General features: G+C 34.0%; 1 long non-coding RNA gene across 1 annotated transcript in view; it reads right to left on the bottom strand.

The window, feature by feature from the left end:
* Window positions 1-22,803, bottom strand: part of LOC132519545 (uncharacterized) — a 252,020-nt gene that overhangs the window by 56,319 nt on the left and 172,898 nt on the right. The window contains exon 2 of the long non-coding RNA XR_009540191.1: window positions 17,364-17,415. This is a non-coding gene — a long non-coding RNA (uncharacterized LOC132519545). The remainder of the gene's footprint in view (window positions 1-17,363; window positions 17,416-22,803) is intronic.

Raw genomic sequence — 22,803 nt, 5'->3', positions numbered from 1 at the left:
CTTTCAGTTATACAAAAAACTGCTGAAGAATTCTCTTAGCATATACATATACATCTGCTCTGAATGATGTGAAAAAACACAACATATTAATCAGTATGCTAACCAAACAATGCTCAGAGATTAAATTTGTTGCTAGGTAGACTTTATTCTGCTATTGCTGTTGTAGGCATCTCAGTTTGCAAAACAATGTAACCTAATTTAAATATTTTATTTAACTGATTTTTGACATTATTTAGGTAATGCACTAATCTTCTTGTCAGAATTCTAATAGCATATATCCTATGCTAAATTTGGTAAAACTATATACATTAATTTTTAAGACTGTATGATATTACTCAAATTATATAACTAAGAATATTTTAATTAAAATAATTTTCATATAAGGAAGTTAGGAAGTTATTAAATGTGGTTAACCTGTAGCCATCCATTCATCTAGCTATTCATTATTTCATTAATATATTCATATATTTAAAATATCTAATAAGTATCATCTATGAATTGAACATTATCCTTGGAGGGAAAAAAGGAGAAAAATGAAATGTGTACAGCCTTAAAGACTTTAGAATAAAATGAGAAAGAGTTAAATAAGAGGGCGGGAAAATCTTGGGAATATACAGATTTGTAATAATGTCATCTATATACTATGCTTGACAAATGCAACATCATGGGCAGCACTTCTATCAATCATATAATGTAATTACTTTGCAGAACATGTGATTTGTTCATTCTTTGAGAAATAATTACTTGAAGGTCTACTGGGGAGGCAGACATTATTCTTTAAGATATAGTTAAAATGGTGAACAAGTTAATAAGATCTACGTGCTTATGGAATTTCAATTCTCCTTCAGGAGAAAGAAAATAAATAGTAAATTTATAAGAAAGTAAAATAATTAAATTGTGATAAATTCTAATTCACAGTCATCAAAAAAGTAATGAAAGTTGACTAAAAGGCACTGGTACAGGCAAAATATATAAAATATTTTTAACATATGTAAAGGGAATAATTTACCTTCCAGAAGTAATTGGACAAAGCAATTTCTGTTGGGGAGCTAAGCCTACAATACCAGCTGTATGCCAGCTGTTGTACTGTACTACTGTACTGTTCAAGGTACTGTACTGTAAAATTTAAAATGTTTTATTTTTTGTGCTTATTTGTTTTTTATGTATTATTTGTGTGAAAACTATTATAAACCTATATTACAGTACAGTACTATATAGCCAACTGTGTTAGTTGGGTACCTAGGCTAACTGTGTTGGACTTATGAACAAATTGGACTTCCTTACTCTCAGAATAGAAATTGTTTGTATGTAGGGGACTTACCGTATTGAAATAGAGTAGTGAATGCAGCGTCAGACTGCATGTGAAGTCTTCCTATACTATGTTAAATAGAAGCACTGGGAGTTTTATCATGCTTGGAGGTGGAATTTGATCAAAGGCTCTTACAGCATGTTATGATCATATTTTTCATAATTTATTTAAATGGATAATGATATTTATAAATTTTCTAATATTATATCATGATTGCAATTTTGAAATATACTCAACTTGATTACAGGGTATTTTTATATTTTGTTAATATTTTGTTGAGAAATTTGCATATTTATTTGTGAGATTTATTTTATTTTTTTGTACTTTATTTTTAAGATTATAATGGCTTCATGGATATACCTGGGTAAAAATATTTCCTCTAATTCTTTCTCTGGAAGAGCTTTATAAGATTCAAATCAGCTGTTACTTGAAAATTTGGAAGAATTCATAGTCTCAATGTCTTATGGGGGAGAAGATTTTTGCTGTTAAATAACTATTATTAGTATCTATAGGAATCAACAGGATATTATTTATACTTGATATAGTAGTAGTATACTTTAAAATATTTTATATATTTTATGTCACAAATATTAACTTCCACTTTGTTAATTCGATTTTTTTTAAAATCTAAAACTGTCTTAAATTTACAATGGTAACTTTTTCCAAATGTATGGGTGTAAGCAAAGCCTCGGATTTTATGATGTCCTAATATACTAAAAAATAAATAAATCTCTTCTCAGGCTTCTATCTTTAGAGGTAAGATTAGAACATAAAAGTTTTTACTCTTCTTACTTCTCTGCCTTTCTTTTCTATGATATGCAGAAACTAGCTGTAGATTCTCATTATTTCTACAGCATTTTCTTCTTTTTCTTTAGGAAGCCTCCCAAAGCTATAATGGCAAATGGCAGTTGAAAAGGCAACATAAATCAATAGGCATTTTAAAAGTATTATGCTTTTAAATTCTGTGAGCAGTCATGTTCTTTAATTTCTCTGATAGAAATCTTTTGTAACCTAACAATTTTTATCTTAATTAGAACAGAAATAGATTTTTCTTTTTAACTTGTTAGTTTTCTTTTTATTGGTTATGGGATTTTTCTTTAATTTCTTATTTATTTTTATTTAATGTGAGCATATTGAGGATACCTTATGTCTTACTGTAAAATATTGGTATAGTTTTTATTTGATTATTTTTTCTATTTAGCAACAAAAAATGTTTTTTATTCTCATTCCAGAACATTATGTTCAGCACCAGGTATTACTGCTTTCCCATTTTTTAAAAGATCTTCCATGCTCTTATTCTGATAAGAGGGAATGATGGGCAGCAGCCATCAGTGAATTTATGTCCTCTCTTTCTTTGTAACCCCAGTTAAAGCTCTGCCTTGTCTCCATTTTATCCAGGCCACAGCTGAAGTCACAGAATATTTCTTCAGAATTGGGATCATTCCCCAGTGGAGGTTTAGTTGACAGAAGGGACCTCATTGTGTAGCCTGGAATTTGTGTTTATTTCTTTCCCATTTCCCTGCGTGTAAGCTTTCATTTAATCTACCCTAGTGAAAAAATCTTTAATAAATTGCTAATTCTACTAATGTATCTAGGGATTAAACTTTATTCATCTGCATAAAAGCTACATTCCCTCACAACATATACTTATATCCTCAAGCCCTGACCCCTAACTTCTTTGTCCCTGGATTATTGGGGACTGAGCATGGATACAAGGGTCTAATTTGATTCGAACTAAACAATTTGGATACTACATAATGCTTTTCAATTTTTGTGATTTGAAGTTGCAATCTTTCATTCACTTCCAAAATGCTAGAGTATCCTTTGCTACACCAAATTTTTATTTTTAGTAGGGGTTGGAAAAAGTAAGTTCTTCAAGATTGCATATTGTGTATAGTACAGGGAACTCTACTCAATGCTCTGTAGTGACCTAAATGGGAAGGAAATCTAAAAAAGAGTGGATATACGTATATGCATAACATTAGTTTGCTGTATAGCAGAAACTAACACAAAATTGTAAAGCAAATACACTCCAATAAAAATAAATAGATAAATAAATAAATATTTTAAAAAAGATTGCATATTGAGTGAGGTTGAAGATTCACAGCAGTTGGGTTGAAAGTTCTAATCCAGAATGGCCCACTTCTAGCCACAAACATGAGAAATGATGGAAACAATAAAACCCTAAACATTTTAAACTGACAGATGCTCTGGAAAGAAGGAAAAAAAACACACATATAGAAGGAAAAGTAATGAAAAGCCTGTGTGGAAAGCAAGAGTTACAATGTGCTGACTTACCAGGTACTGGGTCAAGTACAGGATTCAAGGGATAATGGTTGAGGTTTTCATATCCACTGGAAAGAGACCTGGTTTGAGTTCACATGAGTTCTGGGAGCTAGAACTAAGCCCACAGTAGGAAGCCAGTAACCCCAAGGTAAACCTATCCATTATTTTAAAAAATGAGCTAGGAAGAACTGTGCTCACTCAAGGAAAAGAGTTTCGTGCCATTTATCTCTTCTTTCTCACTAGGTTAGCCTGTTTTATTTGTCTTCCTTTTTTTCCCTTTCAAATCAGTCTAAAAGCAGAAACAAAGATTTAAAGAATTTCCTCCTTTAAGTGCCAGAAGAAAGTTCAACTGCACATGTGTTCAGGAGCAGGTTTTTCATCTCCCTGACACTACATAATCTGAGTAATAAGATCATAATTATTCATGATATCATACATCACGTAAGTCATTCTCTCTCCACAATTTTATTGAAGTGGAAACATAAGTAGCAATTAAGCACTTAGATATTTATTGAACATTTACACATTCTTGATTAAGTGATGACTCCAGCATTACAGAAAAAGGAAGTACATTTAGGAGAATACTCTGGCACTTCTCTCTCATCTCCTGCACAATGAATGAGCTCTTTGTATTGCAATGTCCTTCAAGCTCTGAAATACAGGAGCCAGCTAATTTTAAAGGTGAAGTCAACCTTATCATCAGCTTTCAAATGTGACTCTTCTTTGCCAACCTACAGATCTTGGATAGATATGATTCACATTACTTGTTCCTTTTTCAGAAGCAAGCATATTAGACATGAAGAATATTCTCATGACTGACATCACACTGGAAGCATGATGACTGTGAATTGCAGGACTCCTGATTAATCTTGCTGTCTCTTGCCTGTGTGCTTCCTAGTGTGCCTAGACAGAATTTTTGAATTGTTAACATCAGGCCTCTGATCACAGAGAATGAAAGAGCAACACATTTTTTTTAAGATAAAATATTGAAACGTGATTGTGTAAGGAGAATGTCCAAAGTCATACACGAGTTAGGGCTTCCATGAATGGTGGCTGAACACATTATCTTAGATCCCTAATCTTTGATCTTAACTAGATTTTGTTGGCCTGTTGCTGTCCAAGGTCCTGAGGCTGGAGCCATATCCTGTAATATTTCATTCTTTTGGCTTCTTAATGTCCTTTCCTGGTTCACATTGATTTAGCCTTTTCCTTTTTCTTTCTTTTTTATTTTATTTTATTTTTCTTTCATTGTCTTTTTATAGGTTAAACAGGGGAAGTTTATAAAGAATCATTAATTATGATAAGACGTATAGTAAAAGAGATATAAGGAAACCCTGTGGTACCCTACAGCAGAGGACAGTATCCAAGGAAGGACAAAGTTGGCATGAGCCCAGACCTGTTTGTAAAAGGTATTTTGATTTTGTCACTGGATAACAGAGGAGTTCATTGGTTTAGCTAAGCCAGAGCTGATCTGGAGTTACTGAGCAAAAATAGGCCACCCTCACTCTTCACTTTCTACCTGAAGTGAATAGGCTCTTCACTTCGGGTCCAGAGCAGCTAATCAGTGTCTAGTATGGTATGGGTTCCAGTGGAAGTCCAGGAGAGACTGGGGAGATAGAAGCCTTTTGGAGCATGAAGGCTTTGCAGAGAGTGAGAGTGGGGCTGGGGTTGCAGAAGGTTTGGCTATTCAGCGTGTGACTTTCTTGGCCACAGATAGCTGTGCACACATGAGCAGTGTTTCCACATATAGAGGGTTGCCAAACGATTATCATCAGGTCAAGACTGGAAGGTTGCAGGACCACCACCTTCCGGGCTGGTGGCTGGGCAAGTTCCACTGGGTGTCTTCACATCCACAGCCTGGCCAAGCCAGAAATTGCAAGAAGTCTCCTTTTCCTCCAGTTCCTCACCAACACCCTCTACTGAGAAAGCTTAACATCATGCTTACTTTAAAGGGAGAAATAAAGAAACTGTGTTATTTATCATACAGGATAGTATATAGAAGGGTACACTAGGAGCTGAGAGGCAATAAATTGATAACTGACACATGTTGTTAAGTATCAGAGATGAAATTTGACTCCAAGGTCACCCTCCTTTAGGTATGTGTAGTATCTGAACTCCAGTCTATGGCTATTCTAAACTGTTCATTGGTGGCTCAAATTTTTTTGCTCACTCTGAGTTCACAGGAATGACAGAAAAATACTGTGGATACTGAGTTGGAGTTGGTGATTAGATGTATTCACAAATACAGAATTTGAGGCTAATCAGGATAGATTATATCCTTTCATAAAAGCAAAAGGTAGCTCTAAATCTACTACTTAGATATTTTTTAAACTGCATGCATGATGATATAGGTCTTATTACTCTCCATCCTGACATCCCCATTATGGGTAGGTCAATTCGGACTTCACAACTTATAAAGTAAGAATCCAATGGCCTCATAAATTAATAAAAACAAATCTGAGTCTCTATGGGCCGACTGGCTCTAGCACCAACCTGTTTTCATGAAAAAGTGGCAGCTATCTCTTCTAGAAAAGTTCTTCTCTCCCACTTCAATCTCTGAAGCAAATGGGGTAGCTCAATGGAACCCTTGATTTGCAGAGGTTTTCTTAAATACCTGAGCCTGTTCACTGATGGTTCAACTGTCCAGGCCAACTACCACTCTGGAAAACCAGCTTCAGGAACGACTACTTAGCACAAGAGGCTGAACTGAAATGTAGTACACTCGCCTCAGACCAGGGTTAGGCAGCTACAGCTCACAACCTGTTTCTGTGAGGACAACAATCAAGCTCAGAATGTTTTGTACATTTTTAAAGAGTTGTTTAAAAATGTGCATATTTGACAAAGAGTATAATGGCCCACAAAACTTAAAATATTTACAGTCAGGCCCTTGATAGAAAATGTTTGCCACCCCCTGCCTTAGACAACATTTCAAATTGCCAGACATCATATTTTATTGAATCTTAAGCTATTATCAGTGGAATTGGCATTTGGTGTGCCACCTGGAGGAATAAAGACTAGAACATCAAAGATACCCATCTGTGGGACTGCAAACTATGGAAACAAATTGTGGTGGCCAATAGGAAATTTATATAGATGCCCATATCGAGGGCCAATTCTCCGATGAGACTTAGTGGAATTAAGCAGCAGATCAAACCTGAACTGACCAAATTACCACCATCACAATCTGGATCCATCATTGCATCAGAATGCTCTCCATTTGCCATAATACACTGGGCACAAAGTAAAGAACTATAGATTTCTGATACAGAGACACCATTGTATGCCAGATTTGTGACTCCTACCAGAATTTTGTCTTCTTTGTCTCATGGTAGAAAAACGTCACATTGGATGGGACTTTGACCCTGCCTGCTCTTGGAAGATTGACTGCATTTCAGATGCCTGAATCACTTTGAGGACACTATTGATAGAACAGTACCTCACCACTGTTGGTACTTTTCAGGTATGGGTGTTGCTGTTTTAAGATGATCGGCTGACTTTGGCCACACAATTATGATCTTTGAAACTAATGTGTGCTATGTATTTGGCTCTCCAGACCATCTATATTCTTGCAATGATCTACCTTTCCTTGCAAATCCTACCTAACAATGGGCCATTAGTCAAGGTATTTAATGATAATTCCAAGGCACCTACCATCTTACAGGTTTATGGTTTCACTGAGCTCTAGAATAATCTCCTCAAAAATTAACTTATAATGATCTCTGTCTCTATCTCCCTTATCTCTCCCAGTCCACATAACTTTGTAATCACTGAATGTTGCTACACCCAGAATAGGATAATCTTCTTTTGGCAACTTACTAAATAATGATTAGGAAACAACATTAGTGAAATTTGAGATTTTGCTGTTATCATTACTGGGCATGATTGTTTTTTTCTTCTCCTGAGAACAAGCCTAGACAAGTCTGGCTGACACACCCTCCAGGTGGCAGCCCAGTCATAAGGGTACTAAGATTCAAACTTAATTCTTGTTAGTCACCTAGACTATCTTGTCAGATTTATGTGGTCCCATATCATAAAGAAAATAACCACATACCTGAGAACATTGTTTGCCAATCCCCCATATAATTGCTTATTCAGACCAAGGCAGGAGATACAATGGGTCTCCAAGAATTTTGTAAAAATGTACCTATTCTTCATCCAGAGGAAATATCTGGGTACAGGTAGGAGATGACTAGAGAAAATGTAAATTTATAGCTACCAATATGTGTACACTGATTTTGTGGCCATAAAAGGAAAACAATAACTCCAGAACCTTGAGAGGAAATTTTAGTCTACAGATGTATACAGAGTAGAGAAAGTTAATGGTTTCTTTTTCCCCCCTATATTCACCCTTCAGCCTAGAAAAACAAGCATAACGTCTATCTTAGTCAAGAAGTAGTAGTGGCTGGCGATCTGACCTGCTTGATTAGTCATTCTCATCAACATGCTATGACAATAGAATAACTCATATGGACATGGCCAGTCCTATTTTTCTGTGGCTAACACCATCAATGACAAATTCCAAATGTGGATTCCTCTTTAAAGTGTACAATCACAATGACTGGCCCAAATTTGTTCCAATCTGACTGATACAAATGCTCTCCTAATGCCTGGATGGACTTGGCTTATGTTGTACATGGATACTGAAGCTGCAATTACTTGGTGACACTGCCCATGAGGCTTAAGCAAACCAATGTATTGGTGAATCAAGTGAAATTTAATAATACATCCCAAGCTGAAGTGACTGGTATGACTTTGGGTTATTTGTTTATACGTGGGAATGACTGAGCCATGGACTGTCTCTACTGGGGATGAGCTGCACCTTGGCACATCCATTAGCCCCTCTAATTATTGGTCATGGCACCAAAGATAAGCCAGTCTGTCTAAACTCTCTTGCTTGGATTGTAGTAGGTAATAGACTGGCCAGGGCCTACACCCTCACCATGTAAAATAAGCCTACTTGTCTACCCTGGGACTTATTCAGAGTTGTCTGAGTACAGGACCCTGGCAACGTGATTGAGGTTAATATGGCAGATTGACTTCAACCTGCTCCTTGAAGTCCTATCAATATCCTTAAATAAATGCTATGTATGGAAAATTTAATAGATTTATTCTTAGCTTCTGTCAGTGAGATAAATCAGAGTGGCTGACAAAATAGCATACTTATATGAAAATTCACCAGAAGCCTAGGAAATGCCAGATCCATAGAAAGAAGGATAGGAAGAAAAAGAGGTTAATAATATAAAGCTAATTTTAACATACGATTATGCTTTCTCTGCCTTTATGGAACACTGTACATACTTATATAGTGTTAAATGTTGCTTTCTTAATTAAAACAATTTGATGAGACAAACAGAGTGACGGCGAGTGAAAGAAAACAAATGCTTCCATGTTTTGTCTGCTGCTCTTCTTTTGTAAAATTATGATGTACCTGTTTGCGTAATTTATCTATTATTCTTTCAACATACAATTCCAAATGTAGACTAACTTACAAGAAGACAATCAGGAGGTAACTGATATTTAAGTCAAGATCTGAGAATATTTGTTCACAAATATTAAATCCATATATATCTTTATGAAGATAAGTACATTTTAATAAGAATTTGGTCAAAACATCTGAAATAATAAAAGGTTTTTGTTCTTTTTCTTTGGAGACATTCATGCATGGTTTCCCTTGATGAAAAAATAATTCTTTTATAACCATAATATCTATTTCTTTTTCAAATATGTCTAGAAATTCATTTAAAAGACTACTCTCACACTGCGGGGTCTCCATTTGAAGGATCAGATGTACATTTTAATACAGCTAAATTGTATACTGTATACGAACTTTAGAATTACTTTCTACAACACCTTTTATAATTGAGAACTATGTTCTCATTTTAGATAATAAATTTCACAAAATTTAAAGTGACATTTTGGATATATATAATATACATATATAAATATATGTACATATATACATATATGTATATATACATTTATAAAAATTCATGTTTTGCATATTAGTGTAAAAGTTTGCTGAACTGTATAACTTATTTTTCAATAAGAGGTTCACATTTAAAATCTATCATAGGGGACTTCCCTTGTGGCGCAATGGTTAAGAATCCGCCTGCCAACGCAGGGGACACGGGTTTGAGCTCTGTTCCATTCCGGGAAGATCCCACATGCCGCAGAGCAACTAAGCCCGTGCACCACAACTACTGAGCCTGCGCTCTAGAGCCCGCGAGTCACAAGTACTGAAGCCCATGCACCTAGAGCCCTGGCCCAGCAACAAAAGAAGCCACCACAATGAGAAGCCTGCGCACCGCAACGAAGAGTAGCCACCGCTTGAAGCAACTAGAGAAAGGCTGCACACAGCAACAAAGACCCAATGTAACCAAAAATAAATAAATAAATAATATATAAAAATAATTTTTTTAAAAAAACTATCATAATTTAAGACAGAAAACTACTTTCTACTGTTTTCTACATAATTTGCTTATTAAATTCCTGTATATGTGTACTCTTTTTGTATATCATATTTTCCCAGTATGTGTGTAAATATGTTTATATACACACACACACACATAGATACGAAATAGCATTTGAACTTCAGTAACTTTACATACAATACCATACCACAAACACATGTATAGGAAGATGTGTAGCTTTCATTTGACTGATGAATACAACTATTTAAATGTTGTGACTTATTATAATTCAATGTGTTTCAAACAGAAGGCATTATCTATACAACACTTTCTTTACAGCCTCACCTCATATCTGCCTTTATCTTTTTACATTTCAGCAACACTAGACTAGGCAGTATTCCCTGAATGTTCAATGTGTTTTATATACCTGAAACTTTATTGAATACCTAGAATACCTTCCAATATTTCAGTAACTCTTGGCATCATACTCACCATTGCAGGTTATATATGAGAATTTCTAGCAATAAGTTTAAGGAGAAATTATGTTTCTTCTCTGTGATCTTACAAGAGGCAATTATTGCTCTTACCAACAGTTACTCAATCAGTGAAGTATTAACATGCTCCATATTGGAGCAGCACTCCAAATCTGACTCTGAAGTCAGCTCTTCTCCACTCTGGGTTTCTGTGATTTGTGGTGGTACTGTTCTACAAACAGCTCTAAGAATGGCCTGACTCAGTCTGACAAATCAGGACATCATTCTGGTGACTTTGATCAGTTAGGGCACAGAGGCATTTATAACTGCAAGATTTTTTTCTCTGGAGAGTCTAGGCGAGGTGTTCCATTTCCTTTTGCTCAACTTGGAATATGAGATTTAAGCCTGATAGCCAGCCACACTGTAGAGTCAGCCTACTTGTAAATAAAGCAAAGCCAGAGTGAAGAGAGGAGGTGCTATCCTTTGAGTGTTTTCTATTTCTACGCATATATGTTGCAGACAAGTGACACAATAAATACTGTATTGTTTGGATTTTTATTCTCCTGTATCTAATGATTTTTAAAAATATTATTTCATATATATATTCATATGTTTAACCTTGGGTTAATATTCTATTCAACTACCTATCATTTATATATATATATATTTGAGTTCATTTAAGGTAAAATGTATTGTAATGGCATTTGTATATTAGAATCTAATACTAGGCTTTGCATATAATGGATATTTACCAATAATCTGTTGAATTAAACAGGAACACAGAAAATTGAATTTACACTGTAAATACTGACTTTTCAAATGCTTATTCATAGTAGAATTAAAAGCACAATTTTAGGAAAACATATGTAATACACAGAGAATCCATTCATATATCTGTTTAATAATTTTGTTGCTTTAATCTATTATGTATTTGGCACCATGCAAAACATTGAATTTAAAAAGGTAAATAAACTGATCTTTTCCATAAGGAGAACACAGGCTCATAGAAAACCAGATGTAGTTAGTTATTATACAATGTAAAAAGTATTTTATAAAAGCACAAAAGACAGAGAATTACATCACACTGCCAAAAGAAAGGTGAGAAGGTTAGATTTATCTGGCAAGTTTATTTGAATTAATTAAATGACAGTAATCCGTGGGATTCCTCTGAAAAGTTAACCAATTGGAGGGAAAAGGAGAAAATATCAGTGGATATTCTTGGAAGAAGTTGATTTTATGAGAATGGAGAGGGAAGGAACGAGAAAAGAGAAAGCCGCAGAGATTTTCCTATTTTCTAAGCAGCACAGGTACTTTCCTATTAATTTCTAATGTATAATGAGAGAAATATAAGGGGAGTTTCAGATTCCGTATCAGTTCTAAGTAAAAATATGCATAGTCCACATGGTTACCTAGGATTCTAGAGTCAAAACTCATGCCCAAGTAAGCTTAACATTAATAGTTAGGCTTCAGACAATTATATTTTTCCATGGTTTTTAATATTTTACTTAAAAGTAGTATAACTTTTATTATTTTACAAATAGACTGCCTCAGTTTATTTTGTTTTATATACACAGAAAAATGTGGAATCAAAGTATGAATATGTGGTTCTGAAAGATGGGACAGCTCGTCACAGATAAACTGAAAACAAGTTTTTCATATTTTACTGATTTAATATGTCTTGCTGATAGTGATGAAAGACAAGCTAAATAGGTTACTAAACTTTTTATTGACATATATTTATAACAAATTTCTCAGTTCTGTCTGGATATATCAGGTAGCTATATTTTTCCATATTTTATGAGAATTTTTGCTTTAGTTTCAATTTCTGAATTTGCTCTGCATAGGACTGCTGTCCTTTAAGCTTGTTTATGTTAGCTTTATGTCTCTAAATTTGTCTCTGTCAGTATCTTCTTTTTTTTTCCATGTAAAGTTACACTCTTATTTGACAACAAGAAATACAGAAGTTTAGATTTAATGTAGTGATCATAATGCTTTCTGGTTTACAACTGATGGTTTCTAACCTTTCAACAAATTTTTTCATTAAACAAACATACGTTAAGTGTTTGTTATATGCTCCACTGTAGAAATAGAGAAGATATGTCCTTGAGGAGCTTGTAATCAGTTAAAAAAGACAAATATACGTGAAATTTAAAATGCCAAAAGAATAAAAGATACTGCATAATTATACACAGTACATAAAGAATATATACATATAGGAGTTAACTAAATTGGCATATTATGGGCAGATACGGCATCAGAAAAGGGCTTTAGAAGAGGTCTAGCAATGTTTGGTCTTGAAGAATATATTTTTACATGTCAAAAAATGCATTTCAGATAAGGGGATAGAAAATATAGACATAAATGTCAAATGAGAACGTACAAATGGTTTCATGAAATATAAACTAAGAAGAGAAGAGGATAGAAAAAATGAGATTAAAATTTGTAAGTGACATGATATTATATACAGAAAACCCTAAAAACCCCACCCAAAACTCTGAGGACTAAAAAACAAATTCAGTCAATTTGTAGAATACAAAATTAACATACAAAAATCTGTTGCACTTCTATACACTAATAATAAATTATCATAAAGAGAAATCAAGAACAATCCCATTTACAACTGCAACAAAAAGAATAAATAACTTAGGAATAAATTTAACAAAGGAGGTGAAAGATCTATACACTGAAAATCATAAGATATTGATGAAAGAAATTGAAGAATCCACAAATAAATGGGAAGATATTCCATGCTCACGGATTGGAAAAATTAATGCTGTTAAATGTCCATACTACCCAAAACAACCTATGGATTCAACACAATGTCTATCAAAATTCCAATGGCATTTTTCACAGAAATAGAACAAACAACACTAAAATTTGTATGGAACCATAAAAGACTCCAAATAACCAAAGCAATCTTGAGAAAGAAGAATAACGCTGGAAGCATCACACTTCCTGATTTCAAGTATATTACAGATATACAGGAATCAAAACAGTATAGTATTGGCATTAAAAACAGACACATAGATCAACGGAACAGAACACAAAGCCCAGAAATAAATCCATGCATACACAGTCAAATTAATTTACAACAAAGGAGCCAAAAATATACTGAAGAAAGAATAGTTTCTTCAGTAGAGAGTGTTGGACAGCCACATGCAAAAGAATGAAAATGAACCACTATCTTACACCATATACAAAAATTAACATAAAATAGATTAAACACTGAATGGAAGACCTGAAACCATACACTCCTAAAATTGTAAGTATATATATATATATATATATATATATATATGTGTGTGTGTGTATACATACACACACACACACACACATATACACATATGGGGTAAGCTCTTTGATATCAGTCTTGGCAAGATTTTTTGGTTTAACACCAAAAGCAAAGGCAACAAAAGCGAAAGTACACAACTGGAAATACATCAAACTAAAAAAATCTTCTGCACAGCAAATGAAGTGGTCAACAAAGTTCAAAGGTAACATATGGAATAGGAGAAATTATTTGTGAATCATATACCTGATAAGAGGTTAATACCCAAAATATATAAAGAACTCATACAACCCAAAAGAAAAAAAATAATAATCTGAGTAAAAAAAGGACAGAAGATCTGAATAGACATTTTTCCAAAGAAGACATACAGACGGCCAACAGGTACGTGAAAAGGTACTCAACTCTACTAATCATGAGGGAAATGCAAATCAAAATGATAATGAAATATCACCCACACCACTTATAATTAGAATGGCTAGTACCAAAGAGACAAGAAATAACAAGGATGTGGAAAAAAGGAAACCTTTGTGTACTGTTGATGGGAATGTAAATTTGTGTAGCCATTATGGAAAACAATATGGAGCTTCCTCAAAAATTAAAACTAGAACTACCATATGACACAGAAATTCCACTCTTGGGTATTTAACTGAAGAAACAAAGTCACTATCTTGCAGAGATATCTGCATCCCCATGTTCAGTGCAGTATTATTAACAATAGCCAATGATAAACAATGTATGGAAACAACCTAAGTATCAATGGACGAATAGATAAATTGTTGTATATATACATACATATTTATATAGCATACATATACATATTTATACATAAATATATGTATATTAATATATATAAAAAGTAGAATATTATTCAGCCACAATAAGAAAGAAATCCTGCCATTTGGGACAACATGGATGGACCTTGAAGGTATTATGCCAAATGAAATAATCAGAGAAAGACAAATACTGTATGATCTCACTCATATGTGGGATCTAAAAAACCAAAAAAAACAAAAAACTCCGAATTCATAGAAACAGAAAACAGATTGCTGGTTGCCAGAGGCAGGGGAGTGGGTGAAATGGATGAAGGGGGTCAAAAGATACAAACTTCCAGTTATAAAATAAAAAGTCCTGGGGATATAAGGTACAGAATGGTAATTACAGTTAACAACACTATGTTGTATATTTGCAAGTCGCTAAGGGAGTAGATTTTAAAAGTTTCATTATGAGAAAAAAAAGTTTTTTGTAACTCTGTGTGGTGATGGAAGTTAACTAAACTTGTTGTAATTATTTTGCAATGTATATATATAACAAATTATTGTGTTATATACCTAAAACTAATACACTATATCTCAATTTTTAAAAGGGGTTACCAAATAGAAAAAAATGAGATTAAAATTTAGCTGTAGCCAAAGTAGCTTTTATACTCTATGAATATAGTTGTATTTTAATCTGCAGGAAAGATATTTTATATAGGAGGGTGGAAAATCTGTAAACACATTATAAATAAATTTCCCCGGTGCAATTCAGATGAACAAATTGAAAAGATGACAGTACAGAGAACTGAAGACAAGTTGACTAACAGTTCACAAAATACCTAAGAAATACAGAAATCCTGAATAAGACAGGGATTGCTGATGAAAAACAGGGAGCATTTATTTATTTTGAATGGGAAATTCTTGGGGAGGTGGTTTTGATTTGGAAGAAAAAGTTTGGACTTTGAATCAGAATGCTTAATTTTAATTCAATTTCACTACTTACTACCAGTAAGATTTTTGTAAGCTAATTACACATTTAACTCTCAATTTCTCATTTGTATAATGAATCTAACCATACTGTGTACATTTATATTTTTTTCTTATAGTTGTTCATGTTCTTTCTAGTTATATGTCTTTCCATATTTCTCAATATGAAAGAATAATTATATGAAAGGAATAAGTGACACTGAAACTAGACAAGTTTGATCCTATAATAAGTAAGCATCATCAAATGTGCTATTGGTCAAAATGAACACTTTTTTCATTTATCTTCCAAGACATCACACTCTCTGGATTTTCTGCCCACCTGTGTAGTCTCTCAACAAAGACACTTTGTCTGTTTATTCTTCTTCTTTTCCTTTGGAATAACAAATAATTATTGAATGTTACACTGGTGAGCTCCTGGTACTTGATCCTTCTCCCTACCTATAGTCAATCCTTAGTAATCTCATTTAGTATCATGGCTTCTTTCTTTTTTTTAACATCTTTATTGGAGTATAATTGCTTTACAATGGTGTGTTAGTTTCTGCTTTATAACAAAATGAATCAGTTATACATATACATATGTTCCCATATCTCTTCCCTCTTGCATCTCCCTCCCTCCCACCCTCCCTATCCCACCCCTCTATGTGGTCACAAACCACCGAGCTGATCTCCCTGTGCTATGCGGCTGCTTCCCACTAGCTATCTACCTTACGTTTGATAGTGTATATATGTCCATGCCTCTCTCTCGCTTTGTCACAGCTCACCCTTCCCCCTCCCCATATCCTCAAGTCCATTCTCTAGTAGGTCTGTGTCTTTATTCCTGTCTTACCCCCTAGGTTCTTCATGACTTTTTTTTCCTTAAATTCCATATATATATGTTAGCATACAGTATTTGTCTTTCTCTTTCTGACTTACTTCACTCTGTATGACAGACTCTAGGTCTATCCACCTCATTACAAATAGCTCAATTTCGTTTCTTTTTATGGCTGAGTAATATTCCATTGTATATATGTGCCACATCTTCTTTATCCATTCATCCAAAAATGGGCAGAAGACCTAAATAGACATTTCTCTAAAGAAGATATACAGACTGCCAACAAACACATGAAAGAATGCTCAACATCATTAATCATTAGAGAAATGCAAATCAAAACTACAATAAGATATCATCTCACACCAGTCAGAATGGCCATCATCAAAAAATCTAGAAACAATAAATGCTGGAGAGGGTGTGGAGAAAAGGGAACACTCTTGCACTGCTGGTGGGAATGTGAATTGGTACAGCCACTATGGAGAACATTATGGAGCTTCCTTAAGAAACTACAAATAGAACGACCATATGACCCAGCAATCCCACTACTGGGCATATACCCTGAGAAAACCATAATTCAAAAAGAGTCATGTACCAAAATGTTCATTGCAGCTCTATTTACAGTAGCCCGGAGATGGAAACAACGTAAGTGTCCATCATCTTTTTTTTTCTTTTTTTGCAGTATGCGGGCCTCTCACTGCTGTGGCCTCTCCCGTTGCGGAGCACAGGCTCCGGACGCGCAGGCTCAGCGGACATGGCTCACGGGCCCAGCCGCTGCGTGGTATGTGGGATCCTACGGGACCGGGACACGAACCCGTGTCCCCTGCAACGGCAGGTGGACTCTCAACCACTGCGCCACCAGGAAAGCCCTATTATGGCTTTTATAAGCCATCTTATGCCAACTTGGAGTTATTGTTATCTTTTAATTTTAGTATATATCTCTACCTAACCACCTCTATGACCCAGATACCGAGAAGAGTGTTTGGCAATCACCAAATGAATAAATAAACAAACCAAAAAATAAATAAAATTGAAATATTACATACCCAGTTTGCAGAACGATGAAGTATACATCTGCTGGGTATTGCCCTCATTAGTCTATAATGAGATAAAAATGAAAGATAATACAGATTAATACAGAAAACATTAAAAAAATGAGACTAAAATAAGAATTATTCTGAGTAAAAAAAAAGGAAAATAGGGAAGAGAATAATGTTAATATAATGTTTAATAATGTTAAAACTCTGAAAAAAAATTCCATTTTATGTTCTCCAATTTGCATTGAAGAATATAACTTCTTTGAGAACCAAGCCCACTAATGGAACTACGGCTGTCTTTTTTTGTACAGTTTTGCTCTGGACTTGTTACTGGAGAATAAGGAATTAAAATGTGTCATTCGCTTAATGCCGATTTGTTGAAGTTTAAATAGTAATACACATAAGCTTCATGGGAAAATGTTTATCACAATGTTAAATAAATACCAGTTAATTTCATGTTAATACAAACAGTTATTATGCTGTAGAACTAAGGGAATGGAAGGAATCTACGATGATATGATGTTTCTGGCTTATCTGGTGGGGCTTTTATGTTGTCAATAAGCTGTTTTGTTTCTGTACTACATGTAAATGCTTGTGGGCATACATCTAAAGATAAGAACTCTTAACAACATAATTCACACATATATGTGCTGCTATGCCACAGCACCCAAACAAGTGAAATATAAGAAAAAAATGGCAATGTCAAATGGCTCGCATTGGCTCAACATGCAGGTGACGGGATTGTTAGCAATATATCATTCGTATATATAAGAGTGAGTACATTAGTTGAAATTGTTATTGATTGGAAAAAAAAATGCCTCAAGTGAATTGTATTAGTCAGGGTACTCCAGAGATACAGGACATATACATACATACGTATACATAGAGCAAGAGCAAGAGTGAGAGCAAAAGTGGGATTATAAGGAATTGGCTTATGTGATTATTAAGGCTGAGAAGTCCCATGATCTGTTTTCTGCAAGCTGGAAACCCAAGAAAGCTGATGGTACAGTTCTAAGAAACAAAGGACTAATGGGGGTTCGCCCCAGTCTGATGAGAAGACTGATGGCCCATTTTACACTGTCAGGCAAAGAGAACAAATTCTCCCTTCTCCTTTCTGTTTTATTCACACCATCAATGTATTGGATGATAACTACTCATAAAGGGGAGACAATCTGCTCTACTCAGTTCACCAATTCAATTGCTAATTTCATCCAGAAACAACCTCACAGATCCAGAAATGACATTTAGTCAAATATGTGGGAACCCAGTGATTTAGAGAAGTTGACACATAAAATTAACTAGCACATGAATGATTAATGAATTTAGTGCCCACTATTGGGTAATGGGATAATAGTTCCAAATTGGGGTCAGAATTAGAAACACCTAATAGAGGCCTGGTTCAGCTTTATTTTGTGTGTGTTGTGTTGGCGGGGGTGGGGGGGTGGGGGATCAATGAGAATTAGTTCAACATGGATTAACATGCAAGTAAGAGAAAAAAAAGGGGACCCAACCAGAAGAGCACACAGGCAAAGGAAATGAAGTGAGAATAATTAACACCACTATTCATCAGCATTCTCCTAATACTTATTGTAGATTTGTTTAAAGTCAGTGATTCCACTCTTTTTAAAGTAAATCTGTAAATATGTATTGAACTGTCTTTACATCTCTACTGACTGAGTTTTTTTGATACAGAAAAAGAGTCAGTCAGGATACTCAGTACTGTAACAGTCACACAAATATTATAAAATTGCTTTCTACAATATAACATTAGCACAAGAGCTTGGATCAGAGATAAAAAGTGATTTTGTTTGAGCCCACTTAACCATGGGTATAAGCATCATAGAGCTGGAATAGACGCTAATATGAACTGTCACAAGTAAAAATCTAGCAAGTTATAGGTCTAGATGCTCTCATAACTGAGTAGACTTAAAATCATATACGGGTCTATTAGGTCAACACAGGTTATAATAACAGGTAAATTTAAGCTGTTGTTAATCTTAACAACAGAAAGGTGAGGATTAAAGCACCTAAGGCTCATCATAGCAAAAATAGAACTTTAGGGTGAGGTATACAGAAAGTCTTATTTTGATAAAAGGTATACAGTAAACCCAAATCCAGGTAAAAAAAAGTTATTTCCTTCCTGGGGCTTGACAAGTTGGCACAAATCTGATTTTTCTGCGAGGAGGAGATTATACTTAGCCTTTAATATCTTTGCACAAAAGAGACACTACCAGCAAGAATGTTTAGCAAAAATGTTACTGATTCCTTTAAACTTCGAGTTATCCCCAGGCCAACCTATTTAGTCAGTATTGAAGCGACGATACACATTATTTAGTTATGAGATATATAAACAATTACATTATTAATGTTTAAACCAATTATAAATAAAGTTCAAAGTTCTATGTATTCATACAGAACAATTCAAGTAATCAAATATTTAAAATCCCATATACCCTGTAAAAATTTCATGCTTAGGATGTCAAAAATTTAACCTTTGTCCTGTACTATTTATCTTACCTTATATCAATCATTTAGCTAAATAAAATTTAATAAAGTATAAAATATTAAGTAAAAATTATATAAATTTTGGAAGAATATCAATAGCTCTAATTTAGCTCTCTTACTATAGATGGCTTGTTGGAAACTTCTAGTACAAATCCGTGTTGACAGTTTGATCACTTTATGTATTCTTTGAGGAAAAGGATTATCTCTGTAACTATATAAATAAACTAGTACTTTGCTGGTTCCAAAGAAATATATGCAATACCCAGAAATGAATATTATGTAGTCACTCCTATAGGAAATTTTTGAAAATCAGCCCAAAGGTTAACCAGTGCAGTTGAATAAATTAATTTATTGTAAAAAAAAAAACGCTTAGGAGCTCTGCAATAATGGCATATTTAAAATATAATCCTGATGTTTAAATAGTTTATAAGTAGATCATTATAAGGAAGGCATCCATTAATAACGATATAGGTAATAAGGTCATTACCAGAGTTGAAAAGAATTAAAATTGCATGATTAATGTGTTCATTAATATATTAAATAGTATAGTATTAAAGAGATGTGTTCATTAATACATTAAATAGTACAGTATTAAAGAGATTTGAAATATTTCTTAAAGGCACATTTCATTTTAAGGAAATATCATATGAGGAAATCTAGTGACTTTAGGTAATTCTCTAAAAATAGTTAAAATAGCCACCAAGATGAAACAGCACAGATTTTTTTTTTCCACAGAGAATAATTTACATCCAACTTCTCTACTGGAGTTAAAATGAGGGAAAATACAGTAATACAGAGGGACCAGTGACCTGGAAGTCAGGGGTATGAACTCTACTTGTAAATATCAAAATCTAGCTTTATGACCTTATCCCAAGACTCCTAATCTTTCATTGCTTAACTTTTTTATCTGCCCATAATATATGAGGGATATATTGCATATTTTAAATACTTTAAAAATTTAAAAGTGATATACCAATGCATTTGCAAAAGTGTTTGTAGCTTTTCAATAGTAGCAACAAGAATTACCTTTCTACAGATATTACTAGCATGTATCAATTAACAATTACTAATATTTCAAAAGAAAAGTGATAGATAATGAATGGCAATATGAAATTAATTTTTGAATGTAAATTATATTTGTCAGGATTCTACAGAGAAATAGAACCAATAGGATGTGGATATAAGCAGAGAAAGATTTATTATAAAGAACTGGCTCACATCATGATCATGGAGGCTGGCAAAACCAAAATCTGAAATTTAGGTTCAAAGGCCCCAAGGCTGGAGATACAGGGAAGAGAGTCTATGTTACAGTTCAAATCTAAGGGCCATCTGCCTACAGAACTGCCTCTTGCTCAGGGGAGATTAGTCTTTTCTTCTATTCAGGACTTCAGCTGATTGGATGAGGGCCACCCGCATTCTGGAGGGCAATCGGCTTTACTCAAAGTTCACAGATTTAAATATTAATCTCAGCAAAAAACACCCTTTCAGAAACAGCCAAAATAATATTTGACTACATAACTGGGCACCATGGCCCAGCTAAGTTGATACATAGTATTAACCATCATATATAAATTAAATACAATTATTAATTATGAATCCAATATATTCATTCTTTAATTACAAGGTTGCCTTAAAATTAATATGAGACAGAGTAGTGACTAAGTAAATGATAGGCAGCTCCCAGACACTGTTTACCCAATCCTTTGTCCTCATCAGCTTAAAGTTTATATAAAAACCTTAACATAGAACACCTCAGCTTTCCCCAAGTCTTCACTTGAACCACTCCCATCCCACTTGCTTGCATTTCATTTAGTCTTTTGGTTTCCATGCATGTAGAATTTCCACTCAGGCCCACTACTGGGACTTTATTATTATTTTTTTTAATGCAAGGTCCTCACTCCACTCTCTCTCTCCCTCCCCTTCCCTCCCTCCCTCAGTTGATAAAAATTCAATAAACGTCCCTCCTATTTACAGGGATTCAACATACTTATTAAATTTATGTTCAAAGGAGAATTATGTGCAGTGGTTATAAATTTACAGTCACAACTCACATATGAAAAACTATATTACAAAAAGAGCAGATTTAGTACCTATAGTCCATCACCGAATTGCATATACTATATAAAAAAAACCTGCTTTCCTTTTCTCAATATGAATGAAATGTGACTATCTGACATGTTCAAATGAAGCATATAGTTTCACAAAAATTATCTTTTATAAAATTAACTACTTGGAAAGATGAACTAAAGGGGCTCTATTTGGAGTAGATTGGTGCAAAGCAGTACATTTCTGATATGCTGTGTGTGTGTGTGTGTGTGTGTGTGTGTGTGTGTGTGTGTATTTCAAAAACAGATGAGAGAGTTCAGAATAACTAAATATCTTTGTAGTTATAATGTGGGAATTAAAATACATTAATACATTTTGCTTTGTCTAATTACTTGATGTTTAAATGCACGTGTTTATACACATAGGTTAAAACAACTAATAACATAACAATTGTTAGGTTATTTTTAACCATTCTACTATTCCTCTTTGATTAACCTGCCATATTATCTATTTAGACACATATACTAGGAGTACAGCTGATACTGTGAATGAAATAAACAGATTTTTCCCAAAATAAATTACGTTTCACCAAAAATCTAATCATCTTCTTTCAATCAGTGTAGATACCTCCTTAACACATACTCCAATATGAACATTTATTTCAGAAATTCCCTACAATTTTTTCTAATTAAAACTTTTTTTATTCATAACTTTATATCCACACATATTTAGTACTTCAGTGTCAATAGACTTTGGCTATTTCAATATTAGGATATAGTGAATTATATGCTATTTACAGCTTTGACTCCAGTCATTAGCTGGAGGTAACTTGTATGATGGATGAAGAGTATCCTTAGAGATTATAAATCATTGGATCCAGCATTTTTGTTGTTGCTGT

Source organism: Lagenorhynchus albirostris, chromosome 4 (genome assembly GCF_949774975.1).
Source record: "Lagenorhynchus albirostris chromosome 4, mLagAlb1.1, whole genome shotgun sequence".
Taxonomy (NCBI): Eukaryota; Metazoa; Chordata; class Mammalia; order Artiodactyla; family Delphinidae; genus Lagenorhynchus; species Lagenorhynchus albirostris.
The sequence above is the reverse complement of the archived record's forward strand: the minus strand, read 5'-3'. Positions and strand labels throughout refer to the sequence as shown.